This window comes from Oryzias latipes, chromosome 1 (assembly GCF_053564925.1).
Source record: "Oryzias latipes strain Hd-rR chromosome 1, Olatipes_Hd-rR_3.1".
In the NCBI taxonomy this organism is placed as follows: domain Eukaryota; kingdom Metazoa; phylum Chordata; class Actinopteri; order Beloniformes; family Adrianichthyidae; genus Oryzias; species Oryzias latipes.
This window is the reverse complement of record NC_136237.1, coordinates 31584662-31607819: the sequence shown is the minus strand read 5'-3', so window position 1 is coordinate 31607819 and position 23158 is coordinate 31584662. Positions and strand designations below refer to the sequence as shown.

The window sequence follows — 23158 nt, the reverse complement described above, 5'->3', positions numbered from 1 at the left end:
TGTTAAGCTTTTTTTGTTAGATGATTGAGTTTGTTGAAACTTTGGCTGTACAGGGGTGGAATGGGTTAAGTGATGTTTAATTTTTTTTTTTTTAATTTAACCTTTATTTAACCAGATAAAACCCACTGAGATCACGTGTGTTTACGTTTACAGTATTACATTTTGCAATAAGATTGGAATTTTACAGTAAGAAATTCAAAGTTAAAATACAGTAAAGTGACCTAGTGTTACAAACTTTAATAAATATGGGGAAACATTTGTAAGTACTGTGAGAATCTTAAAGTGCAAAGATACGAGCTGCACAAACTGGCAATAACATTAAAGACACAAGCACTGACAGCTGGACTTTCTTTCTCTGATACAAAGGAAGCAACGAAAAAAATCAAATAAACCCAAGTTTGGAAAAATGTATTTCACTTTGGAGATTATTCCAAGCAGATGCAGCAGAAAAACTGAAGGCTTGTTTCCCAAATTCAGTCAGATCACGAGGTCCATGACGATGAATAACCCTTGTGCTATCTTAGATGACCCCACCCTTACATTGACGTGTTCTCCCTACCCTGACAAAGGTGGATAAAGGTGGAAAGATTTCATGTAATCCACGGACACCAGTGAAGATCACAAATCATTGAAGAAAAAAGGTTCAACACACTGTCTAGTGGGTCTAGATGACCCAACTCCCAACTGCTTAGGAAAGCACAAGGGATAATGTCATTAGAGAGCAAGGAATAGTGACAGGTGGTTCTTTGAAGAAGAGAACAGAGGTACAAAGGAACCAAACGCAGCGGCTTATAGATCTATGTCATCCAATTCATGTACCTTTGTGTGCTCAGAGAGGGCCACTCAGTTCTGGCATACAGTAATGAGTAAGGCGACTACAACCGGCCACAAACCGTTAAGGCACAGTGGCAGACTGTATTCAGGTTCACTGAAGCAGCAGTGCCTCCGGTGTGTGGATGTAAAAATGAGTAGAAGCACTTTGAGTACCACTGTGGACCATTTAGCATGTTTATCACAGAGGTCAGGTCAGTGATTTGCATTAACCATGCTATATTTTACATATAAGTTAACCAAGTTTGCTGGTGTCCACGTGAAGTGGCTTTGTGTTAGACAGAAGGTATCAGCAGACGTTTTATACGAGTTCACCTTTTTGCATATCCAAATACACATTGAAAGCATTCATTCATTGTGAATTCAAATACTGGTGTAACAGGCTTGTTGTAACAAAATCTTGCACACCTGTCAACACATGCCTCAATATGTGACCCATAGCAAAACTTTTAGGATTGGCTTGACCCTTTATCCATGAACTTCATCTTCACCTGTCTCATGTGTCTGTTCAAGTCTCCACACAGACATACCCTGGATCCTCTCATCCATCTTCATCCAGAGTTTCTCTTTCTCCTCAAGCGTGAGGTCATAACTTCTGACAACATTCAGCATCACTCCTTCAACTTCCAGCAACTCCCCATCTGACACCCTTTTCACATCCAGAACCTTTTTTAACAAGTCCCTACATTCAGAGCTCCTACTCCAAGTCCTGCCTTTCTTTCTTTTCTCTGCCTATGATTATGCCTTTCTTATCTCCTTCCAGTATTAGTTGTCCAATTTCCAGCAGCACCCTCTAGTATGAAGGTTCTGATTGTGATTGGCATGACTGATGTGGCTGTAGTTTCACCTCCTACCCTCTGGATTTAGCTGGACTGGCACACACAAGCACTACTTTGTGCCCCCTTGTGGTTGCAGTGTTGAACATTTACTCAAAAGGCATCACATTATTATCAAATTACTCCACTTCTGCCAATACTGTCGATTTAAAGAATGCAATAAATAATGAAAATGGGTTAATTTTTAAAACACCTGCAAGACCCTTGTATCTAATAAACGTTCCTTGATTTTTTTTTGTTACAATTTTTTAAATTGATGTTCCTTTTCTTATTTTATTAATTTCTTGTATCCTTGTGCAGCATTAACTCCACACCAGGATGTGTCCTGATGCTGCTGCTGCAAAAATAAATAAAAAATAAATAAACGGGAATTCTGAAAGGAATTTTGTCTTCCTTTATCAGTCACAGAGGGTTTTTTCCGGGCTTTGTTTTTTAAACACATCTTACAAGTTTGAATGTGACAGACAGGTACAGTTCGGACTCATCCTAAAATCTGGGTCATTACTTGGGGTTTCAGGATGTAAACGTGTAAGTCATCATTAAAGGAAAAAAAAGAAGCCTTTTCTTTTCGGTCGTTGACCATGCCCCACCCACACACACACACAGAAATGAATCTTAAACACAAATCAATGAGTCACAAAGAGCAAGAGGAAGTTATGGAGGAGCTGTTTGCAAACTGTGCTGTAGCTGATGACACGTGCTGGTTTTTATTGATGCCCGGGAGCTGTCCAGTGCTGAAAATCAATGCAGAGCCTGCAGTGATCATCAGAGCTGCACACAGGTTTTGAAAATGAAACTGCCTGTTATGATTTGTTATTCACCCCTCAGTCCAGCAGTTTTGATAGAGTTGGCTATTCCATAAATTTGACTAAACACAGATCGATTTGCATGGTAGTTTGGCAATTCATCATCCTTATTTAGGCAGTTGCCTCATTTAACGTATGATTGCAGCTGGATTAGGAACTAAAAGTAGAATTAAGCTGGGAAATGATGCTTAAAGACCTACTCTGATGAAAATCAATTTTTGTGTGTGTTTTTAATGTTTTTGCGGCCTTTTTATGATGATGGAGGAAAAATATAATATAACGTTAAGCTTAAAACTGAATTTCTGGTTATTTTTTATTCATATAATTGTGAGTCAGGAGCAGATTGGGTGGTTCACTGCTCCAAGCTCTCAGCAATGGGGAGGGGAAAGGGGGAGGGATTGCTAATGAAGTTCTACCCCGCTGGAAAAAATATAGAAAACGATGCAGGTTTTTTGATTTAGTTTAAAACTTCATAATCATAATTACCGTAAAAGACCACAGGGAACGCTTTTACAAATGATCAAAAGAGGATTTCTTCCTTTTAAGAAAAGCATAATTTTTCAGACATCTTTTGTGAGCCAGTTCATCCTTCCAGCTGGACAGTTCTACACCTAAATTTGCCATTGTGCTTGAAGGTGCATGTGTGTGTGTGTGTGCACAAACACAGAATAAAGGAGATGAAAGAGTTCTCATTGTCATCGTTACCCCCAAAAAGCGAGGAAGCAGAGAATTTGGAGAATATTGGATTTGGTAGTGACTTGTGGATGGTGTCCCTTGTAACCCTTGTGCTTACTAGGCACTTTAACGTTGGGAATGGGTCATCTAGACCCACTAGACAGTGCTCTGAACCTTTTTTCTTCAATGATTTGTGATCTTCACTGGTGTCCATGGATTAAATGAAATCTTTCCACCTTTATCCACCTTTGTCATGGTAGGGACAACACGTCAAAGTAAGGGCGGGGTCATCTAAGAGCACAAGGGTTAATTAATGGAAGTGTCAACCGTTTAAACATTGATCTCGGAGAAGAAAATAATAATTGTGGTTTGTCGGGCTTCCTTCAAACCAAGGCTTTCATATTTTGGAATAGAGCTGTGAAAGAAAAAGCCTGCATCAAGATCTGCACCACTTTTCGCAACAAGCCTCTTCCACCTGTAGGTGGCAGTCATGCCCTAGTATACAGTAGAAAAAGTAGGAGAAGAAGCCCCTTCCTGCCTGCTCAGTGTGAACACCATGGGCTAAAAGCACATTCAAGAACACAAGTTACATCCCCCACTTAACAATCCACCTGCTGACAGCTGTGATAAAGCACCTCTCCAGGAAACAGCAGAAACAGAACGTCTTCATGGACCAGATGCTGCATTCAAGCAACCTCTGACTAAAATCAAGCCACTTTTTTAGCAGAAAACCCCCCACAAATAATAAAACCCAAAACACACTTGTGGCCCAGCTTCAGGAAGCAAACAAGTTTCTATGGGAAAATAGCTCCAGCGTGTGTCAAAGTGAAACTGGTACGGCGTTCAGAGCTAAACCACTGGGGTTACTTGTCAAAAGTACAACTGCTGATACAAGCAGAGTTTGTGCAGAGTTTAAACTGCCATTTAGACACTCCATTTGTATTTGTACAATAATAGCTTACTGTGTGGTGTAAATGAAGTCTTAGTTATAAACATTGTCCTGACGAAACAACATTACACTTTACTGGAGTCTGTGTTTTTTGTAGCTGTTGAATCTGTGAACTTATCTACACTCTCCATCTGTCTGCATGATTCAATCTGTTGTTGTTGTGGGTTTCCTGTGAGCTTTACATGCCAAAAGACATCAGTTCGTTTTGATTTTGTAGTTTTTTGTAACAGAGACTTTACATTTTTTTAAAAATCTAGTTTAGCATTTTTCTTTAAAGTTTTGTTTTCTTTACAACAGTAAGTATCAAGAGAACACTTTAAAGAGTCAGATGGAAGAGCTGAAAGATGTTTTTTTAAAAAAAAAAAAGACATTTGAGGAGTAATAAACAATTAATTAGATGAAGTTCATGTTTTTAGGTTTTCGTTTTGACTTTTCATTTCGTCCATGTTTTAATAAACATGAAAAGTGATGCTTGTTCCCTTTCGCAACCAAACTGAGAGCCAACATGGAGAATCTTTTAATTACCCAACAAAGTCTAAATCAGTTCAAGAAAATCTCATTTTTTTTCTCATTTCTTATAGCCTTGGAGGAGGAGTACACGCAATCAATGTTGTTTTTTCAACATAGTCGAGATGAATCATTGTAGCCCTCATCTGGAAGAAGTAGATGTGAGAATAAGTCAGACTACCAGCTGCTACACAGACCACACATGCTCAGTGATGGCAGCATCGCCACAGAGATCTTCATCATCATCACATGACAAAAACAATCAATGCTTTTAGTAATCTAATGATTGGTTAAGATGATAACATGATAAGGGTAAAGAAGGAAACAAAACCTTTTTAAAGTATTTGAAACCTTTATTTTAGGAGTTTCCCAAAATCTGTTGACATTTTGGACACATTTTATATCTTAATGTAAATATAACATAGGTACACCCTGTAATTCCTTCCTTTGTTAAACGTTGGATCTTTCATTATAACAGGTAGAACTCACAGTGACTTTGCTCTTATCTGTGTGTTGAATCAGCTCACATGTGAAACTGTTACCACTGGGTAAGGGGCTGCATAAGTTCATTTAGACCAGTTTAACCATCATTTATTTATACTAAATTTACATTCTGAAACAAAAACATTGATGATTATGTTTTTTTTTTAACTTGAAACTATTTTTCTATTTTAAATAATAAGAAATCTTTTCATTGAGAAAAATGTCTGCGACATTAGGTCTTTTTGTGGCTCATAGCTTTTCAGTGTGGGTTTCCTGTTAATTCTCACATTTAGACTGTGGCTGAGCCTGATTTACGGTCGGTGTGAGTTTCTCTAACTTCCTGGAAGGGGCCTTGTTGAATAAATAGTACTTAAAATAATGATCAACAACGTTTTTTGCCGTTTCCTGAAACAAATGTTTCCTTTTAGAGCTATTGTCTCATGTTCTGTTCAGAGACTGAACCAAACATGCAAACATGACAAAAGAAACACTGCTGCTGTTCAACTTGATTCTTAACAGTAACAGTCTGCTGTTATCACACAGAACTGGGCACAAACACAGATGTGACGCATGGAAATCTGTTTTATCAACAAATTTGTCCTTCATAAAGTCAAAAAATAAAAATTTAACAATCAATTTTAACAATTTTTGTGTATTTGAAAAATCTAGGGTGTCCACTACTTTCTGGTATCAAGGCTTTTTAACTTTGCCCCTTTTGTATAGTCAATAACACAATTACTCACTCCTAGGTGACGTTAAAAGTGGTTTAGTCCTGCTGTAATGCCTCATTGTGATAAAAAAAAACAGTTGGGCAGAAGTTTAGCAATTGTTGCAACACTTGACCCTAAAGCTACTTTCACGCCAGGCATTCGACACGTGTTCAAGAACACGCTGATTATGGATTCTTGAACGCTCTTTTAGCACACAGTGTTCACCCTGGACTGTCGCTTTCCAAGATAAGCTCATGTCCGCCACCGACAGTTGGAAGAGGCTTCATGCAAAATATCAAATTGGTGCAAATCACGAAAGACTTTATACAGTATAATTTTGGCCGGGAACAAACTTCCCTTATGAATTTCTCCTCCATGATCAACTTTGACTCTGACCCGTCACTATCAAATCTGAGTCCCTGATTGTTCAAAGTTCTACTAGTTTAACTTTCAACTTGCGTTCAGTACGGAGATCCCGAAAACAGTCTTAAGAATGTCCAAATGAACATGAAAATGCAAATATTTGAACACAAATGTACTTTTACACATTTTTACATGAACTTTTTATTGAAATTGGTCCCTTTAACTCATTGCTGAGGCCGGTGTGAACCTAGTTTAACAGCAAAATATTTGGCTTAAAAACACAAAAACTTTTACGATAAGTTTTCGTGAAATGCTGGTCTTTCATATCAATATTTTCTGGAAAAAAAAGAACGTTTTCAAAAAAATGTTCACTTGACTTCATCAGTTTCCTTGTTTCCTTTATGACAGATGATCCACATGTGAGGTGTATTGGACAGCAGAATATGTGCTAAAGGTTGAAGGATGAGCTGCGTTCTTCCTCTTCGGTCCCACAGATGGTTGGTAGATTTCCAGTGCAGCATCCTGAAATGCAAAAGTTTAATTTTTTACCTTCATTGTGAGAAAATGTGATGAAAACACTTTTCATACATGTGGCTTCAGTTCTACAGCTGATGTCCCTCAAACTCTCTAATGCCTCAAATATCTCCATGTGGTTGCAGTAATTTACAAAACCTGGTAGTCCAAAGCATTTTCCTATTCAAGAATGATTTAATCCCAATGGTTCTGAGTTTTTGAGATTAGGGAATATCCACTGGGTGAAAAACTCTTGCGTAATAAACTACTCAACGTTAAACATCATCCATAATTCCAAACTCTTTAGGCTGCTGCAAATAAAAAGAAGTGATGTAGGAAATCAAAGAAACACAAAAAAAAGGAACGCTGCTGCAAATAAAAAAGCCGACTTCACATTCATCCAATTGTTACCCACACCCTAGATTATTGTTGGTATGATTATTAATGATAAAAACAACAGATGTATTTTGGTTCCAGGCTCTCAGTACCTGTTCATGGTTGTGTTTGTGGTAGAGACTGTTCTGGATTAGAGCGGGCGGTGGAACATAGAACTGTGTTTCTGCTGCATGTTGGAGTAAAGCTACAAAATTCAATTCTTCTCTTCTCAAGGGTCTTTCTGCACAATGAATTTCTTCCTGTTAGCAAAACCTAACAATAAACCAGCATCCTCCAATTTACTTTCAAAGCTGGGGCTAGATGGTCTAGAAACAAATAATACATTAAAGCGTACACATAGTGACATTAAACACTGACATGTTCATCTACTTTCTTGTACCTTTTCCAATCTGTACTCCTGTTCCTTCTTTCTCTTTCTTATCACAGCTGTGCACGGGCAAAGTCAACCCCTGATAATTCACTACAATTGGGGATTTTTTCTTTGCAGCATCATTTATTTTTAAATGCAATGTTTCTTTTTTTGTTTGCATTGTTCCTTTGCATGGTCTTGGCCATCATATTTTTTCATTTTAGTCAGTCTTTTTATTTTTATGGCCCGCAGCACTCACAGAGTGCAAGGACCATATTGTAACTGGTACGAGGGTCGAACACTCAAAAAGTCCAAAACGTCAAAAAAACGCGTTAAAACGCCAAAAAATGGGGTCAAAAGTCGCCCAAAGCACAAAACGACACGACAATTGTGTAACGCAACAAAAATACACACACACACGCACAACACCATCGCACAAACGTTAAAATTGTAGTCGCAAAAATGACGACAAAAACACAAAAAAGCCCCAAAAAGCGCTCAAAAGAGGGGTTTAAAGCCAAACAGACATGCCCAGCCTATAGTAAAAGACAGGCCGCATTGAAATACATAGGCCACCTGACTGCAAAAACTTCTATATTGTTTCTGCTTTGTTTCATTATTATGGCCCGCAGCAGCAGTCACTGACTGCAAGGACCATATTGTTTTCGCAGTTGGAACGACGACTTCGCCGCCTTTCAGCGAGAATTTGACCCCCGCCGCATGCTCGAAAAGTCACCAAAATGTGCACACACCTGGGATAAATTGCAAATGAATTTTCCACAAAGTCAACGTCACCCCCCCGAAGACGATGACATCACGGCCAGCGATCCCGTCAAAAAAATGAATGGGCCGAAAATCGCGTATGGGGCCGAACAAAATGTACTTCAAAATACAGTCGCCAAACCAATACACACGTGTCGGGGATATCCCAAAGATGTTTTGAACTCATTATGGGACGGCCACACGACCTACGGCTTGGCGGCCATTTTGTGGCGAACTCTGAGAATTGGCGATTTTCGTGTTTTCCCACAATATGGGGAAAAGACACTTTTGTTTGAACGATTTTCAAGCAATTGCACACACTTGCTGCCAGCTCCAGTCTACAAACACCCTAGAAGTGTCGTTGACCTTTGACCTTGGGAAAAGGCCGCCATCTGGAATTTTCTCAAAAAAGCACCTTTAGCACCAGATACAAACGAAAACTCGTCGTTGGAATTTTCATCAATCGTCTCGTAACTTTTCGGGCACCAACGGCCAGCTACTCTGGAAAAAATGTTGGAATTAGAAGTTGTAGATTTTGAATGACGTGCGCGTGGCGAGCTAGCAACCGTTGCCATCTTGGCTAGCTCGCACATTTTTCATTGGAACGTCGTGAAGAGGAAATATGCGATTCCTTGGCCCGCGCTGAACAAAACGATGCTACGCACGACAAGATCGATAAAGGAATGTGGGCGTGGTAAGCAAAAAACCGTCGCAAAAAAAAGTGCTGACTCGGCAAAAAAAAAAAATTTTCGGATTTTTTTTTTAAGAATCGGCTAGCCAAACCCAGATAACTTTGTCGGGTATATCCAAACAAAGTTTTGAAATCATTACGTGATGGCGACACGACCTACGGTTTGGCGGCCATTTTGTGCCAAAATCTGCCATTTTGAGTTTTTCGCGTTTTTACACAATATGGAAAAATGAACTTTTTTTCGAGCGATTTTCACGAAATTTGACTCGCATGTCCGTAGCATAAGTCTACAATTACCTCTGGAGTTTCATCGACCTTTGACCTCGGGAAAAGGCGGCCATCTTAAATTTCCTATAAAAAACACCTTTGCCACCGGATTCAAACGTAAACTTGTCGTTGGAATTTTTATCGATCGTCGCGAAACTTTTTGGGCATCAATGGTAAGCTACTGTGGAAGAAATGTTGGAATTAGAAGTTGTAGATTTTGAACGGCGTGCGGGTGGCAAGCTAGCAAAAACGGCGCACTGTTATAACTCCCATGCATTTCAATACAATACAGTGAAAATTGAATGCATGCATTCATGCCTGAAACTGAATACATTGAAAAACACTGGATATGGACATATAAGGAATGTGGGCGTGGTTAGCATAAAACCCCTGTTGCTAAGGACAACAAAAAGTTTACTTTTACCGATTTGTCCGAAACTGACGTCAATCTGTTCGTCTTCTCGAGGGGACCAAAACATAAAATGGTTGCTATGGAGATAAAATCAACAGAAAAGCCGCCATTTTGGAAAAAGTGGTTTTTTTATGAACTCATGACATATAGCTCTCACCAATGGAGGAATGTGTTTTTCTGAATAAGTTGATGATGCTGATTGCTATGCTAGCACTTTTAGCTATGTTAGCATAACTAGCATAGTTAGCATAATTAGCATTTTAGGTAATGTGTTTTTCTGAGTCAGTTGATGATGCTGATCGCTATGCTAGCACTTTTAGCCACATTAGCATAGCTAGCATAGTTAGCATAATTAGCATTTTAGGTAATGTGTTTTTCTGAGTCAGTTGATGATGCTGATCGCTATGCTAGCACTTTTAGCCACATAAGCATAGTTAGCATTGTTAGCATAATTAGCATTTTGATCAATGTGTTTTTCTGAGAGGGTTGATGATGCTGATCGCTATGCTAGCACTTTAAGCGACATTAGCATTGTTAGCATAGTTAACATAATAAGCAAATGCAGCCTCGACTAGCTTTTAATTTTTGAGCGGTGAGGGTGGTGAGGGCGGTGAGGGCGTTGAGGGCGGTGGTGCGTAGAGTTGGGCGTGGAAGGCGGGTTGCGTCTGCGGGCCATACAACGCCGCTTGCGGCTTTAATTTTTTTTTTTTTTTTTTACGTTTCTTCTTTCTTACGGATCCGTTGAGCTCAAATTTGACCCCCGCCACATACCCGAAAACTCACCAAAATTGGCACACATCTGGGATAAATTGAAAATGAATTTTCGGCAAAGAGAATGTCACCCCCCCCACGACGATGACATCACGGCGAGCGTTCCCGTAAATCAAATGAATGGGCCGAAAATCGCTTATGGGGCCAAAAAAAAAATATTTCAAATTAGAGCAACGAAACCAAAACACGCGTGTTGGAGATATCCCAAAGAAGTTATGAAATCATTATGGGATGGCCACACGACCTACGGCTTGGCGGCCATCTTGTGGCGAACTCAGAGAAATGGCGATTTTCGTGTTTTTTCACAATATGGGAAAACGACACTTTTGTTCAAGCGATTTTCACAAAATTGCATACACATGCCAAAAACACGATTCTACAACTGCCAAAGAAGTTTCGTTGACCTTTGACCTTGGCAAGGGGCGGCCATCTTGGATTTAAAAAAAAAAGCACCTTTAGTAACGGATACAAACGAAAACTCGTCCTAGGGATTTTTATCGATTTTTTTGAAACTTCTCGGGCATCAATGGCAAGCAACTGTGGAAAAAATGTTGGAATTAGAAGTTGTAGAATTTTAAACGCGTGCGCGTGGCGAATTCGCAACCGTCGCCATTTTGGCTAGCTCGCACATATTTTATCGGAATAGCCTGAAACTGAAATATGCGATTCCCTGACCCACTCTGAACAAAACGATGTCATATACGACAAAATCGATAAAGGAATGTGGCCGTGGTAAACAAAAAACGATCGCAAAAAAAAATGCTGACTCGGCAAAAAAAAAAATTTTCTGATTTTTTTTTAAAGAATCGGCTAACGAAACCCAGATAACTTTGTCGGGTATATCCAAAGAAAGTTTTGAAATCATTACGTGATGGTGACACAACCTACGGTTTGGCGGCCATTTTGTGCCAAAATCTGCCATTTTGAGTTTTTCGCGTTTTTACACAATATAGAAAAATGAACTTTTTTTCGAGCGATTTTCACGAAATTTGACGTGCATGTCCATAGCGTAAGTCTTCAATCACCTCTGGAGTTTCGTTGACCTTTGACCTCGGGAAAAGGCGGCCATCTTGAATTTTCTATAAAAAACACCTTTACCACCAGATTCAAACGTAAACTTGTCGTTGGAATTTTCATCGATTGTCTCGAAACTTTTTTGACATCAATGGCAAGCTACTGTGGAAAAAATGTTGGAATTAGAAGTTGTAGATTTTGAACGGCGTGCGCGTGGCGAGCTAGCAAAGTGGCGCAGTATTATAACTCCCATGTATTTCAATACAATACAATGAAAATTGAATGCATGCATTAATGCCTGAAACTGAATACATTGAAAAACACTGGATATGGACATATAAGGAATGTGGGCGTGGTTAGCATAAAACCACTGTTGCTAAGGACAACAAAAAGTTTACTTTTACCGATTTGTCCGAAACTGACGTCAATCTGTTCGTCCTCCCGAGGGTACCAAAACATAAAATGGTTGCTATGGAGATAAAATCAACAGAAAAGCCGCCATTTTGGAAAAAGTGGTTTTTTTCTACTAACTTATGAGCTTATGGAGGAATGTGTTTTTCTAAGTCAGTTGATGATGCTGACCGCTATGCTAGCACCTTTAGCTATGTTAGCATAACTAGCATAGTTAGCATAATTAGCATTTTAGGTCATGTGTTCTTCTGAGTCAGTTGATGATGCTGATCGCAATGCTAGCACTTTTAGCCACATTAGCATAGTTAGCATTGTTAGCATAATTAGCATATCCAGCCTTGACTAGCTTTTAATTTGCGGGCTGTGAGGGCGGTGAGGTCAGCGGTGGTGCGTAGAGTTGGGCGTGGAAGGCGGGTTGCGTCTGCGGGCCATACAACGCCGCTTGCGGCTTTATTATGGCCCGCAGCAGTCATAGACTGCAAGGACCATATTGTAACTGGTACGAGGGTCGAACACTCAAAAAGTCCAAAACGTCAAAAAAACGCGTCAAAACGCCAAAAAATGGGGTCAAAAGTCGCCCAAAGCACAAAACGACACGACAATTGTGTAACACAACAAAAATACACACACACACGCACAACACCAACGCACAAACGTCAAAATTGTAGTCGCAAAAATGACGACAAAAAAACAAAAAAGCCCCAAAAAGCCCTCAAAGAATGGGTTTAAAGCCAAAAAGACATGCCCAGCCTATAGTAAAAGACAGGCCGCATTGAAATACATAGGCCACCTGACTGCAAAAACTTCTATATTGTTTCTGCTTCGTTTCATTATTATGGCCCGCAGCACTCACAGAGTGCAAGGACCATATTGTAACTGGTACGAGGGTCGAACACTCAAAAAGGTCCAAAACGTCAAAAAAACGCGTCAAAACGCCAAAAAATGGGGTCAAAAGTCGCCCAAAGCACACGACACGACAATTGTGTAACGCAACAAAAATACACACACACACGCACAACACCAACGCAAAAACGTAAAAATTGTAGTCGCAAAAATGACGACAAAAGCACAAAAAAGCCCCAAAAAGCCCTCAAAGAACGGGTTTAAAGCCAAAAAGACATGCCCAGCCTATAGTAAAAGACAGGCCGCATTGAAATACATAGGAAATCCTAACCACAAAAACTTCTATATTGTTTCGGCTTTGTTTCATTATTATTATGGCCCGCAGCAGCAGTCACTGACTGCAAGGACCATATTGTTTTCGCAGTTGGAACGACGACTTCGCCGCCTTTCAGCGAGAATTTGACCCCCGCCGCATGCTCGAAAAGTCACCAAAACGTGCACACACCTGGGATAAATTGCAAATGAATTTTCCACAAAGTCAACGTCACCCCCCCCGAAGACGATGACATCACGGCCAGCGATCCCGTCAAAAAAATGAATGGGCCGAAAATCGCGTATGGGGCCGAACAAAATGTACTTCAAAATACAGCCGCGAAACCAAGACACACGTGTCGGGGATATCCCAAAGATGTTTTGAAATCATTATGGGACGGCCACACGACCTACGGCTTGGCGGCCATTTTGTGGCGAACTCTGAGAATTGGCGATTTTCGTGTTTTCCCACAATATGGGGAAAAGACACTTTTGTTTGAACGATTTTCACGCAATTGCACACACTTGCTGCCAGCTCCAGTCTACAAAAGCCCCAGAAGTGTCGTTGACCTTTGACCTTGGGAAAAGGCCGCCATCTGGAATTTTCTCAAAAAAGCACCTTTAGCACCAGATACAAACGAAAACTCATCGTTGGAATTTTCATCAATCGTCTCGTAACTTTTCGGGCACCAACGGCCAGCTACTCTGGACAAAATGTTGGAATTAGAAGTTGTAGATTTTGAACGGCGTGCGCGTGGCGAGCTAGCAACCGTTGCCATCTTGGCTAGCTCGCACATTTTTCATCGGAATGTCGTGAAGAGGAAATATGCGATTCCTTGGCCCGCGCTGAACAAAACGATGCTACGCACGACAAGATCGATAAAGGAATGTGGGCGTGGTAAGCAAAAAACCGTCGCAAAAAAATGTGCCGACTCGGCAAAAACGAAAAAAATCGGAACTTTTTTTTTGAGAATCGACTAACGAAACCAATATACCCTTGTCCGCGATATCCAAAGGACGTTTTGAAATCATTACGGGATGGTGACACGACCTACGGTTTGGCGGCCATTTTGTGCCAAAATCTGCCATTTTGCGTTTTTCGCGTTTTTACACAATATGGAACAATGAACCTTTTTTCGAGCGATTTTCACGAAATTTGACGCACATGTTGCTAGAGCCAGTCCACAACTACCTCTGGAGTTTCGTCCACCTTTGACCTCGGGAAAAGGCGGCCATCTTGAATTTTCTATAAAAAACACCTTTACCACCAGATTCAAAAGTAAACTTGTCGTTGGAATTTTCCGCGATCGTCTCGAAACTTTTTGGGCATCAATGGCAAGCTACTGTGAAAAAAATGTTGGAATTAGAAGATGTAGATTTTGAACGGCGTGCGCGTGGCAAGCTAGCAAATTGGCGCACTGTTATAACTCCCATGCATTTCAATACAATACAGTGAAAATTGAATGCATGCATTAATGCCTGAAACTGAATACATTGAAAACCACTGGATATGGACATATAAGGAATGTGGGCGTGGTTAGCATAAAACCACTGTTGCTAAGGACAACAAAAAGTTTACTTTTACCGATTTGTCTGAAACTGACGTCAATCTGTTCGTCCTCCCGAGGGGACCAAAACATAAAATGGTTGCTATGGAGATAAAATCAACAGAAAAGCCGTCCATTTTGGAAAAAGTGGGTTTTTTATCAACTTATGACATGTAACTCTCACCAATGGAGGAATGTGTTTTTCTGAGTCAGTTGATGATGCAGATCGCTATGCTAGCACTTTTAGCTATGTTAGCATTACTAGCATAGTTAGCAAAATAAGCATTTTAGGTAATGTGTTTTTCTGAATCAGTTGATGATGCAGATCGCTATGCTAGCAATTTTAGCTATGTTAGCATTACTAGCAAAGTTAGCATAATTAGCATTTAGGTAATGTGTTTTTCTGAGTCAGTTGATGATGCTGATCGCTATGCTAGCACTTTTAGCCACATTAGCATAGCTAGCATAGTTAGCATAATTAGCATTTTAGGTAATGTGTTTTTCTGAGAGAGTTGATTATGCTAATCGCTATGCTAGGACTTTTAGTCACATTAGCATAGTTAGCATAGTTAGCATTATTAGCAAATCCAGCCTTGACTAGCTTTTAATTAGTGGGCGGTGAGGGCGGAGAGGGCCGCGGTGTTGCGTAGAATTGGGCGTGGAAGGCGGGTTGCGTCTGCGGGCCATACAACGCCGCTTGCGGCTTTAATTATTATTATTCTTGCACACTAACGGCGTCTTTGAGCTTAAATTTGACCCCCGCCACATACCCGAAAACTCACCAAAATTGGCACACATCTGGGATAAATTGAAAATGAATTTTCGGCAAAGAGAACGTCACCCCCCCGAAGTCGATGACATCACAGCGAGCGTTCCCGTAAAAAAAATGAATGGGCCGAAAATCGCTTATGGGGCCAAAAAATTTTTTTTTGAAATACAGTTACGAAGCCAAAACACGTGTGTTGGAGATATCCCAAAGAAGTTTTGAAATCATTATGGGATGGCCACACGACCTACGGCTTGGCGGCCATTTTGTGGCGAACTCAGAGAAATGGCGATTTTCGTGTTTTTTCACAATATGGGAAAACGACACTTTTGTTCAAGCGATTTTCACGAAATTGCATACACATGCCAAAAACACAATTCTACAACTGCCAAAGAAGTTTCGTTGACCTTTGACCTTGGCAAGGGGCGGCCATCTTGGATTTTCAAAAAAAAGCACCTTTAGTAACAGATACAAACGAAAACTCGTCCTAGGGATTTTTATCGATCTTTTTGAAACTTCTCGGGCATCAATGGCAAGCTACTGTGGACAAAATGTTGGAATTAGAAGTTGTAGAACTTGAAACGCGTGCGCGTGGCGAATTCGCAACCGTCGCCATTTTAGCTAGCTCGCACATATTTTATCGGAATAGCCTGAAACTGAAATATGCGATTCCCTGACCCACTCTGAACAAAACGATGTCATCTACGACAAAATCGATAGAGGAATGTGGACGTGGTAAAAAAAAAACTTTCGCAAAAAAAAGTGCTGACTCGGCAAAAAAAAAAATTTTCGGATTTTTTTTTAAAGAATCGGCTAACGAAACCCAGATAACTTTGTCGGGTATATCCAAAGAAAGTTTTGAAGTCATTACGTGATGGCGACACGACCTACGGTTTGGCGGCCATTTTGTGCCAAAATCTGCCATTTTGAGTTTTTCGCGTTTTTACACAATATGGAAAAATAAACTTTTTTTCGAGCGATTTTCACGAAATTTGACGCGCATGTCCCTAGCGTAAGTCTACAATCACCTCTGGAGTTTCGTCGACTTTTGACCTCGGGAAAAGGCGGCCATCTTGAATTTTCTATAAAAAACACCTTTACCACCAGATTCAAACGTAAACTTGTCGTTGGAATTTTCATCGATTGTCTCGAAACTTTTTGGGCATCAATGGCAAGCTACTGTGGAAAAAATGTTGGAATTGAAAGTTGTAGATCTTAAACGGCGTGCGCGTGGCGAGCTAGCAAAGTGGCGCACTGTTATAACTCCTATGTTTTTCAAAGGACTACTGTGAAATTTGAATGCCTGCAATAATACCTGAAACTGCATACATTGAAAAACACTGGGTATGGACATATAAGGAATGTGGGCGCGGTTAGCATAAAACCACTGTTGCTAAGGACAACAAAAAGTTTACTTTTACCGATTTGTCCGAAACTGACGTCAATCTGTTTGTCCTCCCGAGGGGACCAAAACATAAAATGGTTGCTATGGAGATAAAATCAACAGAAAAGCCGCCATTTTGGAAAAAGTGGTTTTTTTTATCAACTTATGACATATAGCTCTCACCAATGGAGGAATGTGTTTTTCTGAGTCAGTTGATGACGCTGATCGCTATGCTAGCACTTTTAGCTATGTTAGCATAACTAGCATAGTTAGCATAATTAGCATTTTAGGTAATGTGTTTTTCTGAGTCAGTTGATGATGCTGATCGCTATGCTAGCACTTTTAGCCACATTAGCATAGCTAGCATAGTTAGCATAATTAGCATTTTAGGTAATGTATTTTTCTGAGTCAGTTGATGATGCTGATCGCAATGCTAGCACTTTAAGCCACATTAGCGTAGCTAGCATAGTTAGCATAATTAGCATTTTAGATAATGTGTTTTTCTGAGTCAGTTGATGATGCTGATCGCAATGCAGGCACTTTTAGCCACATTAGCATAGTTAGCATTGTTAGCATAATTAGCAAATCCAGCCTTGACTAGCTTTTAATTTGTGGGCTGTGAGGGCGGTGAGGTCAGCGGTGGTGCGTAGAGTTGGGCATGGAGCGGGTTGCGTCTGCGGGCCATACAACGCCGCTTGCGGCTTTAATTTTTATTTTTATTTAAGTGAGACAACACAACAACTAAACAAAACAAGACAAAACGAAACACTTGAAAAACTTTATAAAAGAATCATATAGATAGACAGGAAAGGTTCAAGACATATATAATTATGCATTCATTGTATTCTTGATACTGGAAAAAAAAAAAAAAAAAAAAAAAAAACGATAGCGGTCTCCCTCCTGAAACCCACTCTATAAATAATGATCTTGTCATTGTTTCAAAAATAAATAGATAAAACAAATAAACAAAAAACGAAGTTGAGAGTAATTACACATAACCATCAGCCAGACGCCTGCAAATGAAGTGAATAGGACCTTATAGAGAGAAAAAGGTGAAAAGCTGCAACGCTAGGTTGTAGCTAAAGGTAAGGACACACAACAGTCACATACTTGATTCTCAGATGAGACTTACTGTTCGTCTAGGAACTCCATGAAGGCTGACCATACTGATAGTGGTGTGATTGTGTCGGGGAGAGAAGGTAATAAACTGGCTAAAGAAATATATTCAAGAAATAAATATTTCCATAAAGATAGGTTTATGGTGTTCTTTGATTTCCAGCTCATGAAAATTGTTTTCTTAGCTATTGTTATTACTAAAAGAATGAATTTAATCTTGGATGGGTCAATATTCAAATGTGTTAATTCTGATAGGTCTCCTAGAAGACACAATGAGGGTGATAAAGGGATGAGGCAGGCCAAGAAGGTAGATAAGGTTTGGGTGATTTCTTCCCAAAATTCTTTAACGGGTGAGCAGTCCCAAGTTGCATGAATATATGTGTCTGGGGTATTTTGAGTGCAAAATGAGCAGATCTCTGAATCATATCCCATTCTTGACATTTTATCTCTTGTGTAGTGAATTCTATGGAGGGTTTTGTATTGTATTAGTTGTAAGTTAGTGTTTTTTGTCATAGTATAGATGTTTTTACATATTTGAAGCCAGAACTCAGTGTTACCAGAAATAGAAAGATCGTTTTCCCACTTTGTTTTGGGAAGTGATAAAGATTCATCTGAGAATATGATTATTTTATATATTTTACAGAGAAGTTTCCTTCTTGAGTTTATTTTTATTAAATCTGTTACTGCAGGTGGAAGATCTAGATTTATTGTAGTTACAGATATTTTGGCTTCTATTGAAGATTTAAGTTGTAGGTATTCTAAAAATTGACTATTCCTGATGCCAAATACTTGGATAAGATAAGAAAATTGTACTAGATCACTGGAATTAAAAATACTAAGAGATGTGTAATACCCTTTGTTGCCCAGAATTGAAGATTGATTGGTTTTTATTGCTTAAAAAATCTGGATTTTTCCAAATAAGGTGTAGAATAAGATATAGATAGACTTGAGTTTGTAATTTTATGAAGTTTCCACCAGGCATTGAGAGTGGAGGCTATTGTCATTACTTTATAACATGGATGACTCTTGATAGATTGACTTAAAAATGGGATGTCTGAGATTTGGAGTTCTTTGCACATTTCTTTTTCACTATCTAACCAGATGGTGTCTGACTGACTTGGATGAATCCACTCATAGACATATTGCAGTTGGTTAGCAAGTGAGTAATAGTAAATGTTGGGAGCGTCCAAACCTCCCTGAGATTTGGGTTTTTGCAAGGTGGTTAATTTTATTTGTGGTGTTTTATTTTTCCAATAGAATTTTGTAATGATTGAGTCTAAAGATTTGAACCAGCCCCGAGGGGGCTGCACTGGAATCATTGAAAGTAAATAATTTATTTTAGGAAGAATTGTCATTTTAATTAGTGCTATTCTGCCCATGATGGAGATAGGTAAATTTACCCAGCATTGCAGGTCATCCCTTACTGTTTTCAACAGAGGTGTAAGGTTGAGGCTAATCAGCTCTGACGCCACTGGGGAAATTTTAATACCCAGGTAGGTGATGTGATTTATGCGTACTGGAATAGCTGAGGTAAAGGCTGTACTTTCCCATTCAGTTTTATTCAGCGGAAGGACAGCTGATTTGTTTCAGTTAACCGAGTAGTCTACAATTTTTGAGAATTGATTAATTAATTGTATAACTTCTTGTAATGATGATTGAGGATTTTGTAGAAACAATAAAACATCATCAGCATATAAACTAATTTTATGGTGGACTAGAGACGTCTGAATTTCAATTATGTTGAGGTTCTGTCGTATAGCTGCTGCTAAAGGTTCAGTAAATATAATAAATAAGGAAGGAGAAAGTGGGCATCCTTGTCTAGTTCCTCTATACAGCGTAAAGCTCTGTGATGTAATACCATTGGTGGTTATTGTGGCTGAAGGTGCATTATAGAGAGTCTTGATCCAGTTATTGAATGACTCCCCAAAACCGAATTTTTCCATGACACTAAAGAGAAAGGTCCAATTGACTTTCTCAAAGGCCTTTTCTGCATCTAAGGTAGCTAAGATGGTGTCTTTTTGCTGTAGAGTCGAATAATGTATTAAATTAAACAGTCTTCGCGTGTTGAGAGAGGAGAGTCTTCCTTTAATAAAGCCAGTTTGATCTGGGTGAATTATTTGGGGGGTTACCTTTTCAATCCTGTAAGCTAAAGCTCTGCTGATGATTTTTAAGTCTACATTAATAAGAGAGATTGGGCGATAATTTGATGGGAAAGTTAGGTCTTTATCAGGTTTTGGCAGCAGAGAGGTGACTGCTGTATTCATGTGTTTTGGAAGTATTGAGGTTTGCTTTATTTCTGTAATTGCTCTGATGAATAATGGAGATATAATATTCCAAGAATGCTTATAGAATTCAGCAACACCAATAATTTTTTTTTACACTTTTAAAAAACATTTGATCAAATATATATATATATACACTTGATATACAGGTTTTAATTAATGAAGTAACCATAAAAACTGTTTTGTTTTTTGTTGCTCCTGCTGCTCAACCACCATTTTTTAACTCCTCCCTTGAACTGTTCTCTCTGTCTGTCTAAGATCTCAACTTCCATGTTTTTTGCCTTAAGATAGAAAGGTTAAAAAAAAAACAACATTTGCCTGGGTTCATTACCTGATGCTGCATTTGTCTTGATGGATGATTCTTTTTGGTATTTTGAGATTTTACTGCAGAAAGTAATGAAAAATTTTTGTTAAAAGTAAAAATTGAAAAATGTAAAAGTCCGAATTTTTCTTTTGGGGGAAGATTAAACTTTGAAAAACCCTTAAAATGAAATAAAGATCTGTGAAAATCCGTTGGTACTGACCTGTGTGTTTACAAAGTTTGTAAACAGAGAAAACCAGAAAAACAGAAACAGCTGGACACAGATAGAGGGGCAGCTTCCACCAAACATCTGGATTCCATGGTACCTCACCTTCGCAATGATGGAGTTCACTGGATTCTACAGGAAAAAATGTAGTTGGTTGATTTTAAATAGATTCATAGAAATCCAACATTTGATAAGAAAGTTCAAAAATCAAACCATAATGCTAATAGTTCAGAGATTTCATAAAACTTATAATTTCATATTCAGTTACATTTTCATCTAAGTTCATAAAAACTGTTCATTGTTGCATAACTGAATCCTCCAATGGTTATGAAAGTTTCAACATTTGTTAAAGGAGTTCAAATATTTTACTTCTAGATAATTTGGGGCTTTTTTTCAGATATATAGAATTAAATTAGGAGATCCAATTGAACTACAGTAAAAACACATGTATTATGTAAAATCCTAAACCATGAGACAGTTGGCCTTATATTTCTACATCCAAACATAAAGTTTTTCAAAAACGTTCACAAATGATAATTTATACAAAAATTCAAGGTTCTGACCATAACGAGAGAGATACAGCAGAAATTATTAATTCCTTTATAAATTGACCAAATTCTTATTTTTTCCTAACAATTGCATTTGTAGATTAAACAGAATAAAAAAGAATACACTTTTGTAAAATACTTACTGATGGAGAGTTTTCTGATGATGTTGCTGTAATTAAACCACGTCTTTTGATCAATTTTTTCCTTGTCTTCCACCTTCTTTCCTTCAGTTGCACAGTAGTAAAATCCTTCATCAGAATAAGTGACATTGATGATCGTCAGATCGTAGGAATCAGAGGAAACGTTCTTAGTCCATATAAACTGTGTTTTCCCTAAATTTGAATAGAGGTACGCTCTATCTAGAACTAGAACAGGATGGTTCTCATTGAAACAGTTTCTGAACCACACAGTCATTCCTTCATCTCCCATTTTGCAGTCACAATAGAGAGTGATGTTGTCTCCATGTCTGACTGTCACCTCAGACACTGATGCAGAAGTCCAGTTAAAACTGCAGGAAACTGCTCCTGGAAGACAGATGTCATTTAAAAAGCCTCTCTTTTGCAATTTTAAATTGAAATTCTAATACAATGAATCATAAGACCAAATTTGAATGAAAGTAAAAGAATAGGTTACCCCATAGTAAAGGCAGAATGATGTGCAGAGGATCCATGAGTGATGTAATCATGCGTTTCAAAGAACACAAATGTTCCTCTTTGCAGATGCAGTTACAGCTTTAACTTGTAGATGTTGTGAGATACGCAGATGTACCTCTGAAGGGGATGCAGATTTTGATTGGTGTGCTGAGAGGAACTTTTTTTTTCTGAGGTTTCTTTGTTGGCTTGAATTCACAAATACAAATACAAGGAATTTGGGTCTAAAAACAGAGCGCTGAACTGCAGAATTGAGGGTGATAAACCTTTTTCTACCAAAACAGAGATTTGAACTGCTGGCCAACCTGGTCAAAATCAATTAAAACTATTTTTTCTTTTTTCTTATTGTCTTGGGGGAGTAATACACACAATTGATGTTTAAAAATGTGTTGTTTTTTTTTTCCGAGAAAGTTCAGACTATCTATTTAACCCGACAAAACTAATCAGCTCCTCTGGAGGATGTCTACGTGAGAATAAGTCAGACTACCAGCTGCTACACAGACCACACATGCTCAGTGATGGCAGCATCACCGTAGAGATCCTCAGCAGCCTCCTTTGACGGGACTTTTGACATGTTGAGATGTTTAAGCCGTGTCTGGGAACACTGGATCCTGAGGGTGCCGTGGTTCTGTTGGACTATAGCAGAACTGACTGAACACCAGCCGTATCTGCTTTTGGCCGGACTTGAAAGCCTGATCCTCCTCATTCACAGGAGTGAAGAAAAGATCCCCCTCATCATCACATGAAAAAATCAATCAATTCTTTTAACAGTCTATTAATTAGTTAAGATGATCACATCATAAAGGATAAGAAGAAAGAAAATGTTTTATAAGTCTTTTTAACCTTTTTATTTTTTTTATTTTCCCAAATCATTACAAATTAGCAATATTATTATATACATTGAATCTTTTAACATATTTAATATCTTCTTTCAATGGATCATTTTTATGATAAAGAATGTAAATTTAACATAGGTGAACCCTGTAAATCCCTCCTTTTTACTCTTTTGTTAACCTGATCTTTCATCCTAACAGGTAGAACTCACAGAGACTTTGCTCTTATCTGTGTGTTGAATCAGCTCACATGTGAAACTGTTACCGCTGGGTAAGGGGCTGCATGTCTGTGGACTTCCTGTCTACTTCAGTGAAGTTCATTTAGGCCAGTTTTACCATCATTTATTTACACTATATTTACATTCTGAAACAAAAACGTTGATGATTATGGTTTTATTTTTTAACTTAAAACTATTGTTCTATTTTAAATAATAAGAAATCTTTTCATTGAGAACAATGTCTGCGTAATCAGGTCTTTTTGAGGCTCATAGCTTATCAGTGTGGGTTTCCTGTTAATTCTCACATTTATACTGTGGCTGAGCCTGATTTACGGTCACTGTAAGTTTCTCTCACTTCCTGGAAGTGGTCTGGTTGAAGTAAATAA

General features: G+C 38.8%; 1 long non-coding RNA gene across 1 annotated transcript; it reads right to left on the bottom strand.

The window, feature by feature from the left end:
- Positions 1-4968: 4968 nt before the first annotated feature.
- On the bottom strand, positions 4969-22833 carry LOC105357791 (uncharacterized). The gene is made up of 5 exons (XR_013658473.1): positions 21705-22833; positions 21215-21595; positions 20521-20655; positions 20328-20380; positions 4969-6682 (listed from the first exon to the last, which is right to left on the bottom strand). It is a non-coding gene; the product is annotated as an uncharacterized LOC105357791 (long non-coding RNA).
- Positions 22834-23158: the final 325 nt, after the last annotated feature.